Here is a 16,948-nt window from a genome sequence, read left to right as displayed (position 1 = left end):
ATCTTACATGCCACCCCTTGGTTGTTGCCGTCGCTAGTAAGATGAGGGTAGACTGTCGCACAATTAAGCTGAATCTCCACTCACGGTGCACATATCCCGCAAAGACAACCTTGTTTTCCGTTGCATGCAAAATTACCGTCTGCCTTTCTACCGAATTCCACCTACGTACTTTACTGGTGCCGCATTCTTGTTATATCCACGTGCTATAACAGGCGTCTACTCTTCATTGAGGAGCTGCAACCGGGGCTGAGTTCCACCTACGCTTCAGCACGGTCAAAATGGCAGGGCTCGTCCGGGATTTGAACCCGGGACCTCCTGCACCCAAAGCAGGAATCATACCCCTAGACCAACGAGCCACCTGGCTGGAGCAGTCAAGTTAATCCCAAGTAGTGGGCCTCACAGGGAACACAAACTTTCACGCGAATTCGCAAGATAAACGCTTTCTGCAGGCAGCACTCACCACTGTTGAGAAGAATATTAAAGGCAACGAATAAAAAGCGAAATAACTTCATCGAGCACTGCTTATGAACAGCCGGCAGTGCCTCAGTTTCGGTATGTGGTTTCTCAGGGTTAAGAGGAGGCGAATGCACTAAACAAAAGAACATCGGGAAACCAAGCACCAACTCATAACGAAAAGATTGCAAAATATACTGCAAGCAAAATTTCCAGAAGACGGATACTGAAGACGCCGCAGACAAAAGAATTATTCTATGCAGTAACGATTATCTAGGAAGCGTGAATTGCATGTGCTGCTCCACCACACAACTTCTTTTGATACTGTTTTACTTATTCTAAATTTTCATTACCTGATCGTCTCTAAAATACTGTGCGGTTATCACCTGGTTTCCAACAGCGATAGTAGTAAGTAAATCGACTACAAAGTCTTTCAAAGTAGGTCAGACACAAAAAAAAAAAAAAATCGGAGCTGCGTGTAGCTCATGTCATTCTGCTTTCAATCGTGAATCTCCGGCTGGGAGTAGTGGCGTACTTCTGTAATCCAAGCTTCTGGGAGGCCGTTGTGTGGGAGAGATCTGGAAACAACTACAGATTCGACCGTTCCACGAGCTCAGGAACGGCCGCGATGCCTTCATCGAGCTCTGCAGATCGACAGATGATAGTGTGGAAATTTCGGCAAGCGGTGGCTAAGGGTTAAGAGAAGCCAAACACACTAAACACAAGAAAGTCGGGAAACCGAAGCACACAACTCATAACGAAAAGATTGCGGAATGCAGTGCGAAAGCAAAACTTCGAGAAGACCAACTCTGAAGCCATCGGCGAGCTAGGAATTATTCCGCACAAGAAGCGATCATGTAGGAGGAGCGAGCCGAGGCTGTCGCTCGACCACACAATAAATTTTTGCTTAATCCCAATTTGCAGTACCGGTTCGACACTAGAATACTGCGCCTTGGTTCTTCCAAAAGCGATAGTAATAAGCACGTCGACTGCAGTGTCATTTGGGGTAGTGAGTCAGACATGGAGAGGATATGGGGCGGGTGGAATATGCAACGACAGGGGCATTGCAGGGCGGCCGCCGGCTCGTTGCGCTGTGGCGCACCGGTGCCGGCGGCGGCCTGGCTGGGCTGCTGGTGCCTCCATGTAGAGCTGCCGCGGAGCCCAGGCAAAGTGCCGCTAACGAAGCGATTGCCTTTGGTGACATCTTTTGCAATAACGACTGCGCGAATCGACGGTATCTCGTAAGGAAGGAAAGAGCAGCAGCTGCCGCCGAGCCCAGGCGCCGTGCCGAACACGCAGAAGGTCCCCGGCTCGATTGCGGGCGGAAACCCGTTTTCGTCGCACTCAGCAAGACACTTGCTACGATCTCTACTGTGACCATTTAAATCAACTTCAAACGTTCCATCAGCAGGGTGCACATGGCTCAAATGAAACATGAAACGGTTTCAGAACTGGTTGTCGGATTTTAGCGCTGACTTGGAGGCCTGGAAATGCGCGAAACAGCCACCGCCATGCGATTTGTTACCACACCGTTGTACAAAACGCAAGGGCTCGTCCGGGATTTGAACCCGGGACCTCCTGCACCCGAAGCAGGAATCATACCCATAGACCAACGAGCCTATTCGTTCCGAAAACGCACTGCATGTGAATGACGCCACCTTTGATGGTCTCACCATGTAGGGCTGCAGCTCAGCCAGCGTACTCCCTGTCTGTCGCGGTTGGATTGTTTTCATCGACGTCTTTTACTGCAGGAACTTCACGAATCGGAGGGAGCTCGTAGCCGATGCCCTTGCTAACACAGAAGAAAAACTGTTGCTATTACGAGTCTCCGGGTGGTACATGAAAAGAACCGTCGTTTCCGTGGTGTAGCGGTTATCACGTCTGCTTTACACGCAGAAGGTCCCCGGTTCGATCCCGGGCGGGAACACAACAATTTTAATCCATATTTCGGATTTCATTTCCGAGATGACCTCACGTCCGCGTATGCAGAGACAAGCAATGTTGTATGCTAGACGGATAGGGCGTCATTTTACTGTCAAATACTGTAGCTCTCTTATTGCACCGGTATTTGGTAACTGAGAACGCCCCTAGCTCCATTATGGCTGGCAAAATTTATAATCCGGTTCTTCAGGGCTACTTCAAGTGCGCTTGCTACTGGCTTTCCTGAGCTCACCCTACTCGCCTTGTCACAGCTCTGTTAAAGTGTGATGCTAACTAATAATGAGAAACTCTTAGCCACGCTCAATCTTACATGCCACCCCTTGGTTGTTGCCGTCGCTAGTAAGATGAGGGTAGACTGTCGCACAATTAAGCTGAATCTCCACTCACGGTGCACATATCCCGCAAAGACAACCTTGTTTTCCGTTGCATGCAAAATTACCGTCTGCCTTTCTACCGAATTCCACCTACGTACTTTACTGGTGCCGCATTCTTGTTATATCCACGTGCTATAACAGGCGTCTACTCTTCATTGAGGAGCTGCAACCGGGGCTGAGTTCCACCTACGCTTCAGCACGGTCAAAATGGCAGGGCTCGTCCGGGATTTGAACCCGGGACCTCCTGCACCCAAAGCAGGAATCATACCCCTAGACCAACGAGCCACCTGGCTGGAGCAGTCAAGTTAATCCCAAGTAGTGGGCCTCACAGGGAACACAAACTTTCACGCGAATTCGCAAGATAAACGCTTTCTGCAGGCAGCACTCACCACTGTTGAGAAGAATATTAAAGGCAACGAATAAAAAGCGAAATAACTTCATCGAGCACTGCTTATGAACAGCCGGCAGTGCCTCAGTTTCGGTATGTGGTTTCTCAGGGTTAAGAGGAGGCGAATGCACTAAACAAAAGAACATCGGGAAACCAAGCACCAACTCATAACGAAAAGATTGCAAAATATACTGCAAGCAAAATTTCCAGAAGACGGATACTGAAGACGCCGCAGACAAAAGAATTATTCTATGCAGTAACGATTATCTAGGAAGCGTGAATTGCATGTGCTGCTCCACCACACAACTTCTTTTGATACTGTTTTACTTATTCTAAATTTTCATTACCTGATCGTCTCTAAAATACTGTGCGGTTATCACCTGGTTTCCAACAGCGATAGTAGTAAGTAAATCGACTACAAAGTCTTTCAAAGTAGGTCAGACACAAAAAAAAAAAAATCGGAGCTGCGTGTAGCTCATGTCATTCTGCTTTCAATCGTGAATCTCCGGCTGGGAGTAGTGGCGTACTTCTGTAATCCAAGCTTCTGGGAGGCCGTTGTGTGGGAGAGATCTGGAAACAACTACAGATTCGACCGTTCCACGAGCTCAGGAACGGCCGCGATGCCTTCATCGAGCTCTGCAGATCGACAGATGATAGTGTGGAAATTTCGGCAAGCGGTGGCTAAGGGTTAAGAGAAGCCAAACACACTAAACACAAGAAAGTCGGGAAACCGAAGCACACAACTCATAACGAAAAGATTGCGGAATGCAGTGCGAAAGCAAAACTTCGAGAAGACCAACTCTGAAGCCATCGGCGAGCTAGGAATTATTCCGCACAAGAAGCGATCATGTAGGAGGAGCGAGCCGAGGCTGTCGCTCGACCACACAATAAATTTTTGCTTAATCCCAATTTGCAGTACCGGTTCGACACTAGAATACTGCGCCTTGGTTCTTCCAAAAGCGATAGTAATAAGCACGTCGACTGCAGTGTCATTTGGGGTAGTGAGTCAGACATGGAGAGGATATGGGGCGGGTGGAATATGCAACGACAGGGGCATTGCAGGGCGGCCGCCGGCTCCTTGCGCTGTGGCGCACCGGTGCCGGCGGCGGCCTGGCTGGGCTGCTGGTGCCTCCATGTAGAGCTGCCGCGGAGCCCAGGCAAAGTGCCGCTAACGAAGCGATTGCCTTTGGTGACATCTTTTGCAATAACGACTGCGCGAATCGACGGTATCTCGTAAGGAAGGAAAGAGCAGCAGCTGCCGCCGAGCCCAGGCGCCGTGCCGAACACGCAGAAGGTCCCCGGCTCGATTGCGGGCGGAAACCCGTTTTCGTCGCACTCAGCAAGACACTTGCTACGATCTCTACTGTGACCATTTAAATCAACTTCAAACGTTCCATCAGCAGGGTGCACATGGCTCAAATGAAACATGAAACGGTTTCAGAACTGGTTGTCGGATTTTAGCGCTGACTTGGAGGCCTGGAAATGCGCGAAACAGCCACCGCCATGCGATTTGTTACCACACCGTTGTACAAAACGCAAGGGCTCGTCCGGGATTTGAACCCGGGACCTCCTGCACCCGAAGCAGGAATCATACCCATAGACCAACGAGCCTATTCGTTCCGAAAACGCACTGCATGTGAATGACGCCACCTTTGATGGTCTCACCATGTAGGGCTGCAGCTCAGCCAGCGTACTCCCTGTCTGTCGCGGTTGGATTGTTTTCATCGACGTCTTTTACTGCAGGAACTTCACGAATCGGAGGGAGCTCGTAGCCGATGCCCTTGCTAACACAGAAGAAAAACTGTTGCTATTACGAGTCTCCGGGTGGTACATGAAAAGAACCGTCGTTTCCGTGGTGTAGCGGTTATCACGTCTGCTTTACACGCAGAAGGTCCCCGGTTCGATCCCGGGCGGGAACACAACAATTTTAATCCATATTTCGGATTTCATTTCCGAGATGACCTCACGTCCGCGTATGCAGAGACAAGCAATGTTGTATGCTAGACGGATAGGGCGTCATTTTACTGTCAAATACTGTAGCTCTCTTATTGCACCGGTATTTGGTAACTGAGAACGCCCCTAGCTCCATTATGGCTGGCAAAATTTATAATCCGGTTCTTCAGGGCTACTTCAAGTGCGCTTGCTACTGGCTTTCCTGAGCTCACCCTACTCGCCTTGTCACAGCTCTGTTAAAGTGTGATGCTAACTAATAATGAGAAACTCTTAGCCACGCTCAATCTTACATGCCACCCCTTGGTTGTTGCCGTCGCTAGTAAGATGAGGGTAGACTGTCGCACAATTAAGCTGAATCTCCACTCACGGTGCACATATCCCGCAAAGACAACCTTGTTTTCCGTTGCATGCAAAATTACCGTCTGCCTTTCTACCGAATTCCACCTACGTACTTTACTGGTGCCGCATTCTTGTTATATCCACGTGCTATAACAGGCGTCTACTCTTCATTGAGGAGCTGCAACCGGGGCTGAGTTCCACCTACGCTTCAGCACGGTCAAAATGGCAGGGCTCGTCCGGGATTTGAACCCGGGACCTCCTGCACCCAAAGCAGGAATCATACCCCTAGACCAACGAGCCACCTGGCTGGAGCAGTCAAGTTAATCCCAAGTAGTGGGCCTCACAGGGAACACAAACTTTCACGCGAATTCGCAAGATAAACGCTTTCTGCAGGCAGCACTCACCACTGTTGAGAAGAATATTAAAGGCAACGAATAAAAAGCGAAATAACTTCATCGAGCACTGCTTATGAACAGCCGGCAGTGCCTCAGTTTCGGTATGTGGTTTCTCAGGGTTAAGAGGAGGCGAATGCACTAAACAAAAGAACATCGGGAAACCAAGCACCAACTCATAACGAAAAGATTGCAAAATATACTGCAAGCAAAATTTCCAGAAGACGGATACTGAAGACGCCGCAGACAAAAGAATTATTCTATGCAGTAACGATTATCTAGGAAGCGTGAATTGCATGTGCTGCTCCACCACACAACTTCTTTTGATACTGTTTTACTTATTCTAAATTTTCATTACCTGATCGTCTCTAAAATACTGTGCGGTTATCACCTGGTTTCCAACAGCGATAGTAGTAAGTAAATCGACTACAAAGTCTTTCAAAGTAGGTCAGACACAAAAAAAAAAAAATCGGAGCTGCGTGTAGCTCATGTCATTCTGCTTTCAATCGTGAATCTCCGGCTGGGAGTAGTGGCGTACTTCTGTAATCCAAGCTTCTGGGAGGCCGTTGTGTGGGAGAGATCTGGAAACAACTACAGATTCGACCGTTCCACGAGCTCAGGAACGGCCGCGATGCCTTCATCGAGCTCTGCAGATCGACAGATGATAGTGTGGAAATTTCGGCAAGCGGTGGCTAAGGGTTAAGAGAAGCCAAACACACTAAACACAAGAAAGTCGGGAAACCGAAGCACACAACTCATAACGAAAAGATTGCGGAATGCAGTGCGAAAGCAAAACTTCGAGAAGACCAACTCTGAAGCCATCGGCGAGCTAGGAATTATTCCGCACAAGAAGCGATCATGTAGGAGGAGCGAGCCGAGGCTGTCGCTCGACCACACAATAAATTTTTGCTTAATCCCAATTTGCAGTACCGGTTCGACACTAGAATACTGCGCCTTGGTTCTTCCAAAAGCGATAGTAATAAGCACGTCGACTGCAGTGTCATTTGGGGTAGTGAGTCAGACATGGAGAGGATATGGGGCGGGTGGAATATGCAACGACAGGGGCATTGCAGGGCGGCCGCCGGCTCCTTGCGCTGTGGCGCACCGGTGCCGGCGGCGGCCTGGCTGGGCTGCTGGTGCCTCCATGTAGAGCTGCCGCGGAGCCCAGGCAAAGTGCCGCTAACGAAGCGATTGCCTTTGGTGACATCTTTTGCAATAACGACTGCGCGAATCGACGGTATCTCGTAAGGAAGGAAAGAGCAGCAGCTGCCGCCGAGCCCAGGCGCCGTGCCGAACACGCAGAAGGTCCCCGGCTCGATTGCGGGCGGAAACCCGTTTTCGTCGCACTCAGCAAGACACTTGCTACGATCTCTACTGTGACCATTTAAATCAACTTCAAACGTTCCATCAGCAGGGTGCACATGGCTCAAATGAAACATGAAACGGTTTCAGAACTGGTTGTCGGATTTTAGCGCTGACTTGGAGGCCTGGAAATGCGCGAAACAGCCACCGCCATGCGATTTGTTACCACACCGTTGTACAAAACGCAAGGGCTCGTCCGGGATTTGAACCCGGGACCTCCTGCACCCGAAGCAGGAATCATACCCATAGACCAACGAGCCTATTCGTTCCGAAAACGCACTGCATGTGAATGACGCCACCTTTGATGGTCTCACCATGTAGGGCTGCAGCTCAGCCAGCGTACTCCCTGTCTGTCGCGGTTGGATTGTTTTCATCGACGTCTTTTACTGCAGGAACTTCACGAATCGGAGGGAGCTCGTAGCCGATGCCCTTGCTAACACAGAAGAAAAACTGTTGCTATTACGAGTCTCCGGGTGGTACATGAAAAGAACCGTCGTTTCCGTGGTGTAGCGGTTATCACGTCTGCTTTACACGCAGAAGGTCCCCGGTTCGATCCCGGGCGGGAACACAACAATTTTAATCCATATTTCGGATTTCATTTCCGAGATGACCTCACGTCCGCGTATGCAGAGACAAGCAATGTTGTATGCTAGACGGATAGGGCGTCATTTTACTGTCAAATACTGTAGCTCTCTTATTGCACCGGTATTTGGTAACTGAGAACGCCCCTAGCTCCATTATGGCTGGCAAAATTTATAATCCGGTTCTTCAGGGCTACTTCAAGTGCGCTTGCTACTGGCTTTCCTGAGCTCACCCTACTCGCCTTGTCACAGCTCTGTTAAAGTGTGATGCTAACTAATAATGAGAAACTCTTAGCCACGCTCAATCTTACATGCCACCCCTTGGTTGTTGCCGTCGCTAGTAAGATGAGGGTAGACTGTCGCACAATTAAGCTGAATCTCCACTCACGGTGCACATATCCCGCAAAGACAACCTTGTTTTCCGTTGCATGCAAAATTACCGTCTGCCTTTCTACCGAATTCCACCTACGTACTTTACTGGTGCCGCATTCTTGTTATATCCACGTGCTATAACAGGCGTCTACTCTTCATTGAGGAGCTGCAACCGGGGCTGAGTTCCACCTACGCTTCAGCACGGTCAAAATGGCAGGGCTCGTCCGGGATTTGAACCCGGGACCTCCTGCACCCAAAGCAGGAATCATACCCCTAGACCAACGAGCCACCTGGCTGGAGCAGTCAAGTTAATCCCAAGTAGTGGGCCTCACAGGGAACACAAACTTTCACGCGAATTCGCAAGATAAACGCTTTCTGCAGGCAGCACTCACCACTGTTGAGAAGAATATTAAAGGCAACGAATAAAAAGCGAAATAACTTCATCGAGCACTGCTTATGAACAGCCGGCAGTGCCTCAGTTTCGGTATGTGGTTTCTCAGGGTTAAGAGGAGGCGAATGCACTAAACAAAAGAACATCGGGAAACCAAGCACCAACTCATAACGAAAAGATTGCAAAATATACTGCAAGCAAAATTTCCAGAAGACGGATACTGAAGACGCCGCAGACAAAAGAATTATTCTATGCAGTAACGATTATCTAGGAAGCGTGAATTGCATGTGCTGCTCCACCACACAACTTCTTTTGATACTGTTTTACTTATTCTAAATTTTCATTACCTGATCGTCTCTAAAATACTGTGCGGTTATCACCTGGTTTCCAACAGCGATAGTAGTAAGTAAATCGACTACAAAGTCTTTCAAAGTAGGTCAGACACAAAAAAAAAAAAAAATCGGAGCTGCGTGTAGCTCATGTCATTCTGCTTTCAATCGTGAATCTCCGGCTGGGAGTAGTGGCGTACTTCTGTAATCCAAGCTTCTGGGAGGCCGTTGTGTGGGAGAGATCTGGAAACAACTACAGATTCGACCGTTCCACGAGCTCAGGAACGGCCGCGATGCCTTCATCGAGCTCTGCAGATCGACAGATGATAGTGTGGAAATTTCGGCAAGCGGTGGCTAAGGGTTAAGAGAAGCCAAACACACTAAACACAAGAAAGTCGGGAAACCGAAGCACACAACTCATAACGAAAAGATTGCGGAATGCAGTGCGAAAGCAAAACTTCGAGAAGACCAACTCTGAAGCCATCGGCGAGCTAGGAATTATTCCGCACAAGAAGCGATCATGTAGGAGGAGCGAGCCGAGGCTGTCGCTCGACCACACAATAAATTTTTGCTTAATCCCAATTTGCAGTACCGGTTCGACACTAGAATACTGCGCCTTGGTTCTTCCAAAAGCGATAGTAATAAGCACGTCGACTGCAGTGTCATTTGGGGTAGTGAGTCAGACATGGAGAGGATATGGGGCGGGTGGAATATGCAACGACAGGGGCATTGCAGGGCGGCCGCCGGCTCGTTGCGCTGTGGCGCACCGGTGCCGGCGGCGGCCTGGCTGGGCTGCTGGTGCCTCCATGTAGAGCTGCCGCGGAGCCCAGGCAAAGTGCCGCTAACGAAGCGATTGCCTTTGGTGACATCTTTTGCAATAACGACTGCGCGAATCGACGGTATCTCGTAAGGAAGGAAAGAGCAGCAGCTGCCGCCGAGCCCAGGCGCCGTGCCGAACACGCAGAAGGTCCCCGGCTCGATTGCGGGCGGAAACCCGTTTTCGTCGCACTCAGCAAGACACTTGCTACGATCTCTACTGTGACCATTTAAATCAACTTCAAACGTTCCATCAGCAGGGTGCACATGGCTCAAATGAAACATGAAACGGTTTCAGAACTGGTTGTCGGATTTTAGCGCTGACTTGGAGGCCTGGAAATGCGCGAAACAGCCACCGCCATGCGATTTGTTACCACACCGTTGTACAAAACGCAAGGGCTCGTCCGGGATTTGAACCCGGGACCTCCTGCACCCGAAGCAGGAATCATACCCATAGACCAACGAGCCTATTCGTTCCGAAAACGCACTGCATGTGAATGACGCCACCTTTGATGGTCTCACCATGTAGGGCTGCAGCTCAGCCAGCGTACTCCCTGTCTGTCGCGGTTGGATTGTTTTCATCGACGTCTTTTACTGCAGGAACTTCACGAATCGGAGGGAGCTCGTAGCCGATGCCCTTGCTAACACAGAAGAAAAACTGTTGCTATTACGAGTCTCCGGGTGGTACATGAAAAGAACCGTCGTTTCCGTGGTGTAGCGGTTATCACGTCTGCTTTACACGCAGAAGGTCCCCGGTTCGATCCCGGGCGGGAACACAACAATTTTAATCCATATTTCGGATTTCATTTCCGAGATGACCTCACGTCCGCGTATGCAGAGACAAGCAATGTTGTATGCTAGACGGATAGGGCGTCATTTTACTGTCAAATACTGTAGCTCTCTTATTGCACCGGTATTTGGTAACTGAGAACGCCCCTAGCTCCATTATGGCTGGCAAAATTTATAATCCGGTTCTTCAGGGCTACTTCAAGTGCGCTTGCTACTGGCTTTCCTGAGCTCACCCTACTCGCCTTGTCACAGCTCTGTTAAAGTGTGATGCTAACTAATAATGAGAAACTCTTAGCCACGCTCAATCTTACATGCCACCCCTTGGTTGTTGCCGTCGCTAGTAAGATGAGGGTAGACTGTCGCACAATTAAGCTGAATCTCCACTCACGGTGCACATATCCCGCAAAGACAACCTTGTTTTCCGTTGCATGCAAAATTACCGTCTGCCTTTCTACCGAATTCCACCTACGTACTTTACTGGTGCCGCATTCTTGTTATATCCACGTGCTATAACAGGCGTCTACTCTTCATTGAGGAGCTGCAACCGGGGCTGAGTTCCACCTACGCTTCAGCACGGTCAAAATGGCAGGGCTCGTCCGGGATTTGAACCCGGGACCTCCTGCACCCAAAGCAGGAATCATACCCCTAGACCAACGAGCCACCTGGCTGGAGCAGTCAAGTTAATCCCAAGTAGTGGGCCTCACAGGGAACACAAACTTTCACGCGAATTCGCAAGATAAACGCTTTCTGCAGGCAGCACTCACCACTGTTGAGAAGAATATTAAAGGCAACGAATAAAAAGCGAAATAACTTCATCGAGCACTGCTTATGAACAGCCGGCAGTGCCTCAGTTTCGGTATGTGGTTTCTCAGGGTTAAGAGGAGGCGAATGCACTAAACAAAAGAACATCGGGAAACCAAGCACCAACTCATAACGAAAAGATTGCAAAATATACTGCAAGCAAAATTTCCAGAAGACGGATACTGAAGACGCCGCAGACAAAAGAATTATTCTATGCAGTAACGATTATCTAGGAAGCGTGAATTGCATGTGCTGCTCCACCACACAACTTCTTTTGATACTGTTTTACTTATTCTAAATTTTCATTACCTGATCGTCTCTAAAATACTGTGCGGTTATCACCTGGTTTCCAACAGCGATAGTAGTAAGTAAATCGACTACAAAGTCTTTCAAAGTAGGTCAGACACAAAAAAAAAAAAAATCGGAGCTGCGTGTAGCTCATGTCATTCTGCTTTCAATCGTGAATCTCCGGCTGGGAGTAGTGGCGTACTTCTGTAATCCAAGCTTCTGGGAGGCCGTTGTGTGGGAGAGATCTGGAAACAACTACAGATTCGACCGTTCCACGAGCTCAGGAACGGCCGCGATGCCTTCATCGAGCTCTGCAGATCGACAGATGATAGTGTGGAAATTTCGGCAAGCGGTGGCTAAGGGTTAAGAGAAGCCAAACACACTAAACACAAGAAAGTCGGGAAACCGAAGCACACAACTCATAACGAAAAGATTGCGGAATGCAGTGCGAAAGCAAAACTTCGAGAAGACCAACTCTGAAGCCATCGGCGAGCTAGGAATTATTCCGCACAAGAAGCGATCATGTAGGAGGAGCGAGCCGAGGCTGTCGCTCGACCACACAATAAATTTTTGCTTAATCCCAATTTGCAGTACCGGTTCGACACTAGAATACTGCGCCTTGGTTCTTCCAAAAGCGATAGTAATAAGCACGTCGACTGCAGTGTCATTTGGGGTAGTGAGTCAGACATGGAGAGGATATGGGGCGGGTGGAATATGCAACGACAGGGGCATTGCAGGGCGGCCGCCGGCTCCTTGCGCTGTGGCGCACCGGTGCCGGCGGCGGCCTGGCTGGGCTGCTGGTGCCTCCATGTAGAGCTGCCGCGGAGCCCAGGCAAAGTGCCGCTAACGAAGCGATTGCCTTTGGTGACATCTTTTGCAATAACGACTGCGCGAATCGACGGTATCTCGTAAGGAAGGAAAGAGCAGCAGCTGCCGCCGAACCCAGGCGCCGTGCCGAACACGCAGAAGGTCCCCGGCTCGATTGCGGGCGGAAACCCGTTTTCGTCGCACTCAGCAAGACACTTGCTACGATCTCTACTGTGACCATTTAAATCAACTTCAAACGTTCCATCAGCAGGGTGCACATGGCTCAAATGAAACATGAAACGGTTTCAGAACTGGTTGTCGGATTTTAGCGCTGACTTGGAGGCCTGGAAATGCGCGAAACAGCCACCGCCATGCGATTTGTTACCACACCGTTGTACAAAACGCAAGGGCTCGTCCGGGATTTGAACCCGGGACCTCCTGCACCCGAAGCAGGAATCATACCCCTAGACCAACGAGCCTATTCGTTCCGAAAACGCACTGCATGTGAATGACGCCACCTTTGATGGTCTCACCATGTAGGGCTGCAGCTCAGCCAGCGTTCTCCCTGTCTGTCGCGGTTGGATTGTTTTCATCGACGTCTTTTACTGCAGGAACTTCACGAATCGGAGGGAGCTCGTAGCCGATGCCCTTGCTAACACAGAAGAAAAACTGTTGCTATTACGAGTCTCCGGGTGGTACATGAAAAGAACCGTCGTTTCCGTGGTGTAGCGGTTATCACGTCTGCTTTACACGCAGAAGGTCCCCGGTTCGATCCCGGGCGGGAACACAACAATTTTAATCCATATTTCGGATTTCATTTCCGAGATGACCTCACGTCCGCGTATGCAGAGACAAGCAATGTTGTATGCTAGACGGATAGGGCGTCATTTTACTGTCAAATACTGTAGCTCTCTTATTGCACCGGTATTTGGTAACTGAGAACGCCCCTAGCTCCATTATGGCTGGCAAAATTTATAATCCGGTTCTTCAGGGCTACTTCAAGTGCGCTTGCTACTGGCTTTCCTGAGCTCACCCTACTCGCCTTGTCACAGCTCTGTTAAAGTGTGATGCTAACTAATAATGAGAAACTCTTAGCCACGCTCAATCTTACATGCCACCCCTTGGTTGTTGCCGTCGCTAGTAAGATGAGGGTAGACTGTCGCACAATTAAGCTGAATCTCCACTCACGGTGCACATATCCCGCAAAGACAACCTTGTTTTCCGTTGCATGCAAAATTACCGTCTGCCTTTCTACCGAATTCCACCTACGTACTTTACTGGTGCCGCATTCTTGTTATATCCACGTGCTATAACAGGCGTCTACTCTTCATTGAGGAGCTGCAACCGGGGCTGAGTTCCACCTACGCTTCAGCACGGTCAAAATGGCAGGGCTCGTCCGGGATTTGAACCCGGGACCTCCTGCACCCAAAGCAGGAATCATACCCCTAGACCAACGAGCCACCTGGCTGGAGCAGTCAAGTTAATCCCAAGTAGTGGGCCTCACAGGGAACACAAACTTTCACGCGAATTCGCAAGATAAACGCTTTCTGCAGGCAGCACTCACCACTGTTGAGAAGAATATTAAAGGCAACGAATAAAAAGCGAAATAACTTCATCGAGCACTGCTTATGAACAGCCGGCAGTGCCTCAGTTTCGGTATGTGGTTTCTCAGGGTTAAGAGGAGGCGAATGCACTAAACAAAAGAACATCGGGAAACCAAGCACCAACTCATAACGAAAAGATTGCAAAATATACTGCAAGCAAAATTTCCAGAAGACGGATACTGAAGACGCCGCAGACAAAAGAATTATTCTATGCAGTAACGATTATCTAGGAAGCGTGAATTGCATGTGCTGCTCCACCACACAACTTCTTTTGATACTGTTTTACTTATTCTAAATTTTCATTACCTGATCGTCTCTAAAATACTGTGCGGTTATCACCTGGTTTCCAACAGCGATAGTAGTAAGTAAATCGACTACAAAGTCTTTCAAAGTAGGTCAGACACAAAAAAAAAAAAAATCGGAGCTGCGTGTAGCTCATGTCATTCTGCTTTCAATCGTGAATCTCCGGCTGGGAGTAGTGGCGTACTTCTGTAATCCAAGCTTCTGGGAGGCCGTTGTGTGGGAGAGATCTGGAAACAACTACAGATTCGACCGTTCCACGAGCTCAGGAACGGCCGCGATGCCTTCATCGAGCTCTGCAGATCGACAGATGATAGTGTGGAAATTTCGGCAAGCGGTGGCTAAGGGTTAAGAGAAGCCAAACACACTAAACACAAGAAAGTCGGGGAACCGAAGCACACAACTCATAACGAAAAGATTGCGGAATGCAGTGCGAAAGCAAAACTTCGAGAAGACCAACTCTGAAGCCATCGGCGAGCTAGGAATTATTCCGCACAAGAAGCGATCATGTAGGAGGAGCGAGCCGAGGCTGTCGCTCGACCACACAATAAATTTTTGCTTAATCCCAATTTGCAGTACCGGTTCGACACTAGAATACTGCGCCTTGGTTCTTCCAAAAGCGATAGTAATAAGCACGTCGACTGCAGTGTCATTTGGGGTAGTGAGTCAGACATGGAGAGGATATGGGGCGGGTGGAATATGCAACGACAGGGGCATTGCAGGGCGGCCGCCGGCTCCTTGCGCTGTGGCGCACCGGTGCCGGCGGCGGCCTGGCTGGGCTGCTGGTGCCTCCATGTAGAGCTGCCGCGGAGCCCAGGCAAAGTGCCGCTAACGAAGCGATTGCCTTTGGTGACATCTTTTGCAATAACGACTGCGCGAATCGACGGTATCTCGTAAGGAAGGAAAGAGCAGCAGCTGCCGCCGAGCCCAGGCGCCGTGCCGAACACGCAGAAGGTCCCCGGCTCGATTGCGGGCGGAAACCCGTTTTCGTCGCACTCAGCAAGACACTTGCTACGATCTCTACTGTGACCATTTAAATCAACTTCAAACGTTCCATCAGCAGGGTGCACATGGCTCAAATGAAACATGAAACGGTTTCAGAACTGGTTGTCGGATTTTAGCGCTGACTTGGAGGCCTGGAAATGCGCGAAACAGCCACCGCCATGCGATTTGTTACCACACCGTTGTACAAAACGCAAGGGCTCGTCCGGGATTTGAACCCGGGACGTCCTGCACCCGAAGCAGGAATCATACCCCTAGACCAACGAGCCTATTCGTTCCGAAAACGCACTGCATGTGAATGACGCCACCTTTGATGGTCTCACCATGTAGGGCTGCAGCTCAGCCAGCGTTCTCCCTGTCTGTCGCGGTTGGATTGTTTTCATCGACGTCTTTTACTGCAGGAACTTCACGAATCGGAGGGAGCTCGTAGCCGATGCCCTTGCTAACACAGAAGAAAAACTGTTGCTATTACGAGTCTCCGGGTGGTACATGAAAAGAACCGTCGTTTCCGTGGTGTAGCGGTTATCACGTCTGCTTTACACGCAGAAGGTCCCCGGTTCGATCCCGGGCGGGAACACAACAATTTTAATCTATATTTCGGATTTCATTTCCGAGATGACCTCACGTCCGCGTATGCAGAGACAAGCAATGTTGTATGCTAGACGGATAGGGCGTCATTTTACTGTCAAATACTGTAGCTCTCTTATTGCACCGGTATTTGGTAACTGAGAACGCCCCTAGCTCCATTATGGCTGGCAAAATTTATAATCCGGTTCTTCAGGGCTACTTCAAGTGCGCTTGCTACTGGCTTTCCTGAGCTCACCCTACTCGCCTTGTCACAGCTCTGTTAAAGTGTGATGCTAACTAATAATGAGAAACTCTTAGCCACGCTCAATCTTACATGCCACCCCTTGGTTGTTGCCGTCGCTAGTAAGATGAGGGTAGACTGTCGCACAATTAAGCTGAATCTCCACTCACGGTGCACATATCCCGCAAAGACAACCTTGTTTTCCGTTGCATGCAAAATTACCGTCTGCCTTTCTACCGAATTCCACCTACGTACTTTACTGGTGCCGCATTCTTGTTATATCCACGTGCTATAACAGGCGTCTACTCTTCATTGAGGAGCTGCAACCGGGGCTGAGTTCCACCTACGCTTCAGCACGGTCAAAATGGCAGGGCTCGTCCGGGATTTGAACCCGGGACCTCCTGCACCCAAAGCAGGAATCATACCCCTAGACCAACGAGCCACCTGGCTGGAGCAGTCAAGTTAATCCCAAGTAGTGGGCCTCACAGGGAACACAAACTTTCACGCGAATTCGCAAGATAAACGCTTTCTTCAGGCAGCACTCACCACTGTTGAGAAGAATATTAAAGGCAACGAATAAAAAGCGAAATAACTTCACCGAGCACTGCTTATGAACAGCCGGCAGTGCCTCAGTTTCGGTATGTGGTTTCTCAGGGTTAAGAGGAGGCGAATGCACTAAACAAAAGAACATCGGGAAACCAAGCACCAACTCATAACGAAAAGATTGCAAAATATACTGCAAGCAAAATTTCCAGAAGACGGATACTGAAGACGCCGCAGACAAAAGAATTATTCTATGCAGTAACGATTATCTAGGAAGCGTGAATTGCATGTGCTGCTCCACCACACAACTTCTTT

General features: G+C 49.5%; 19 non-coding genes across 19 annotated transcripts; 6 read left to right on the top strand and 13 right to left on the bottom strand.

The window, feature by feature from the left end:
• Nucleotides 1-284: 284 nt before the first annotated feature.
• Trnap-ugg lies at nucleotides 285-356 on the bottom strand. Its single transcript has one exon. It is a non-coding gene; the product is annotated as a tRNA-Pro (tRNA).
• A 1,644-nt stretch (nucleotides 357-2,000) lies between these two features.
• On the bottom strand, nucleotides 2,001-2,072 carry Trnap-cgg. Its single transcript has one exon. It is a non-coding gene; the product is annotated as a tRNA-Pro (tRNA).
• A 235-nt stretch (nucleotides 2,073-2,307) lies between these two features.
• Trnav-uac lies at nucleotides 2,308-2,380 on the top strand. Its single transcript has one exon. It is a non-coding gene; the product is annotated as a tRNA-Val (tRNA).
• Nucleotides 2,381-2,981: 601 nt separating this feature from the next.
• On the bottom strand, nucleotides 2,982-3,053 carry Trnap-ugg. The gene has a single exon. It is a non-coding gene; the product is annotated as a tRNA-Pro (tRNA).
• Nucleotides 3,054-4,695: 1,642 nt separating this feature from the next.
• Nucleotides 4,696-4,767, bottom strand: Trnap-cgg. Its single transcript has one exon. It is a non-coding gene; the product is annotated as a tRNA-Pro (tRNA).
• Nucleotides 4,768-5,002: 235 nt separating this feature from the next.
• Nucleotides 5,003-5,075, top strand: Trnav-uac. Its single transcript has one exon. It is a non-coding gene; the product is annotated as a tRNA-Val (tRNA).
• Nucleotides 5,076-5,676: 601 nt separating this feature from the next.
• On the bottom strand, nucleotides 5,677-5,748 carry Trnap-ugg. Its single transcript has one exon. It is a non-coding gene; the product is annotated as a tRNA-Pro (tRNA).
• A 1,642-nt stretch (nucleotides 5,749-7,390) lies between these two features.
• Nucleotides 7,391-7,462, bottom strand: Trnap-cgg. Its single transcript has one exon. It is a non-coding gene; the product is annotated as a tRNA-Pro (tRNA).
• Nucleotides 7,463-7,697: 235 nt separating this feature from the next.
• Nucleotides 7,698-7,770, top strand: Trnav-uac. Its single transcript has one exon. It is a non-coding gene; the product is annotated as a tRNA-Val (tRNA).
• Nucleotides 7,771-8,371: 601 nt separating this feature from the next.
• On the bottom strand, nucleotides 8,372-8,443 carry Trnap-ugg. Its single transcript has one exon. It is a non-coding gene; the product is annotated as a tRNA-Pro (tRNA).
• Nucleotides 8,444-10,087: 1,644 nt separating this feature from the next.
• Trnap-cgg lies at nucleotides 10,088-10,159 on the bottom strand. The gene has a single exon. It is a non-coding gene; the product is annotated as a tRNA-Pro (tRNA).
• Nucleotides 10,160-10,394: 235 nt separating this feature from the next.
• Trnav-uac lies at nucleotides 10,395-10,467 on the top strand. Its single transcript has one exon. It is a non-coding gene; the product is annotated as a tRNA-Val (tRNA).
• Nucleotides 10,468-11,068: 601 nt separating this feature from the next.
• On the bottom strand, nucleotides 11,069-11,140 carry Trnap-ugg. The gene has a single exon. It is a non-coding gene; the product is annotated as a tRNA-Pro (tRNA).
• A 1,643-nt stretch (nucleotides 11,141-12,783) lies between these two features.
• On the bottom strand, nucleotides 12,784-12,855 carry Trnap-cgg. The gene has a single exon. It is a non-coding gene; the product is annotated as a tRNA-Pro (tRNA).
• A 235-nt stretch (nucleotides 12,856-13,090) lies between these two features.
• On the top strand, nucleotides 13,091-13,163 carry Trnav-uac. Its single transcript has one exon. It is a non-coding gene; the product is annotated as a tRNA-Val (tRNA).
• Nucleotides 13,164-13,764: 601 nt separating this feature from the next.
• Trnap-ugg lies at nucleotides 13,765-13,836 on the bottom strand. The gene has a single exon. It is a non-coding gene; the product is annotated as a tRNA-Pro (tRNA).
• Nucleotides 13,837-15,479: 1,643 nt separating this feature from the next.
• Trnap-cgg lies at nucleotides 15,480-15,551 on the bottom strand. The gene has a single exon. It is a non-coding gene; the product is annotated as a tRNA-Pro (tRNA).
• A 235-nt stretch (nucleotides 15,552-15,786) lies between these two features.
• On the top strand, nucleotides 15,787-15,859 carry Trnav-uac. Its single transcript has one exon. It is a non-coding gene; the product is annotated as a tRNA-Val (tRNA).
• Nucleotides 15,860-16,460: 601 nt separating this feature from the next.
• Trnap-ugg lies at nucleotides 16,461-16,532 on the bottom strand. The gene has a single exon. It is a non-coding gene; the product is annotated as a tRNA-Pro (tRNA).
• Nucleotides 16,533-16,948: the final 416 nt, after the last annotated feature.

This window comes from Schistocerca americana, chromosome 2 (assembly GCF_021461395.2).
Source record: "Schistocerca americana isolate TAMUIC-IGC-003095 chromosome 2, iqSchAmer2.1, whole genome shotgun sequence".
Lineage (NCBI taxonomy): Eukaryota > Metazoa > Arthropoda > Insecta > Orthoptera > Acrididae > Schistocerca > Schistocerca americana.
The sequence above is the reverse complement of the archived record's forward strand: the minus strand, read 5'-3'. Positions and strand labels throughout refer to the sequence as shown.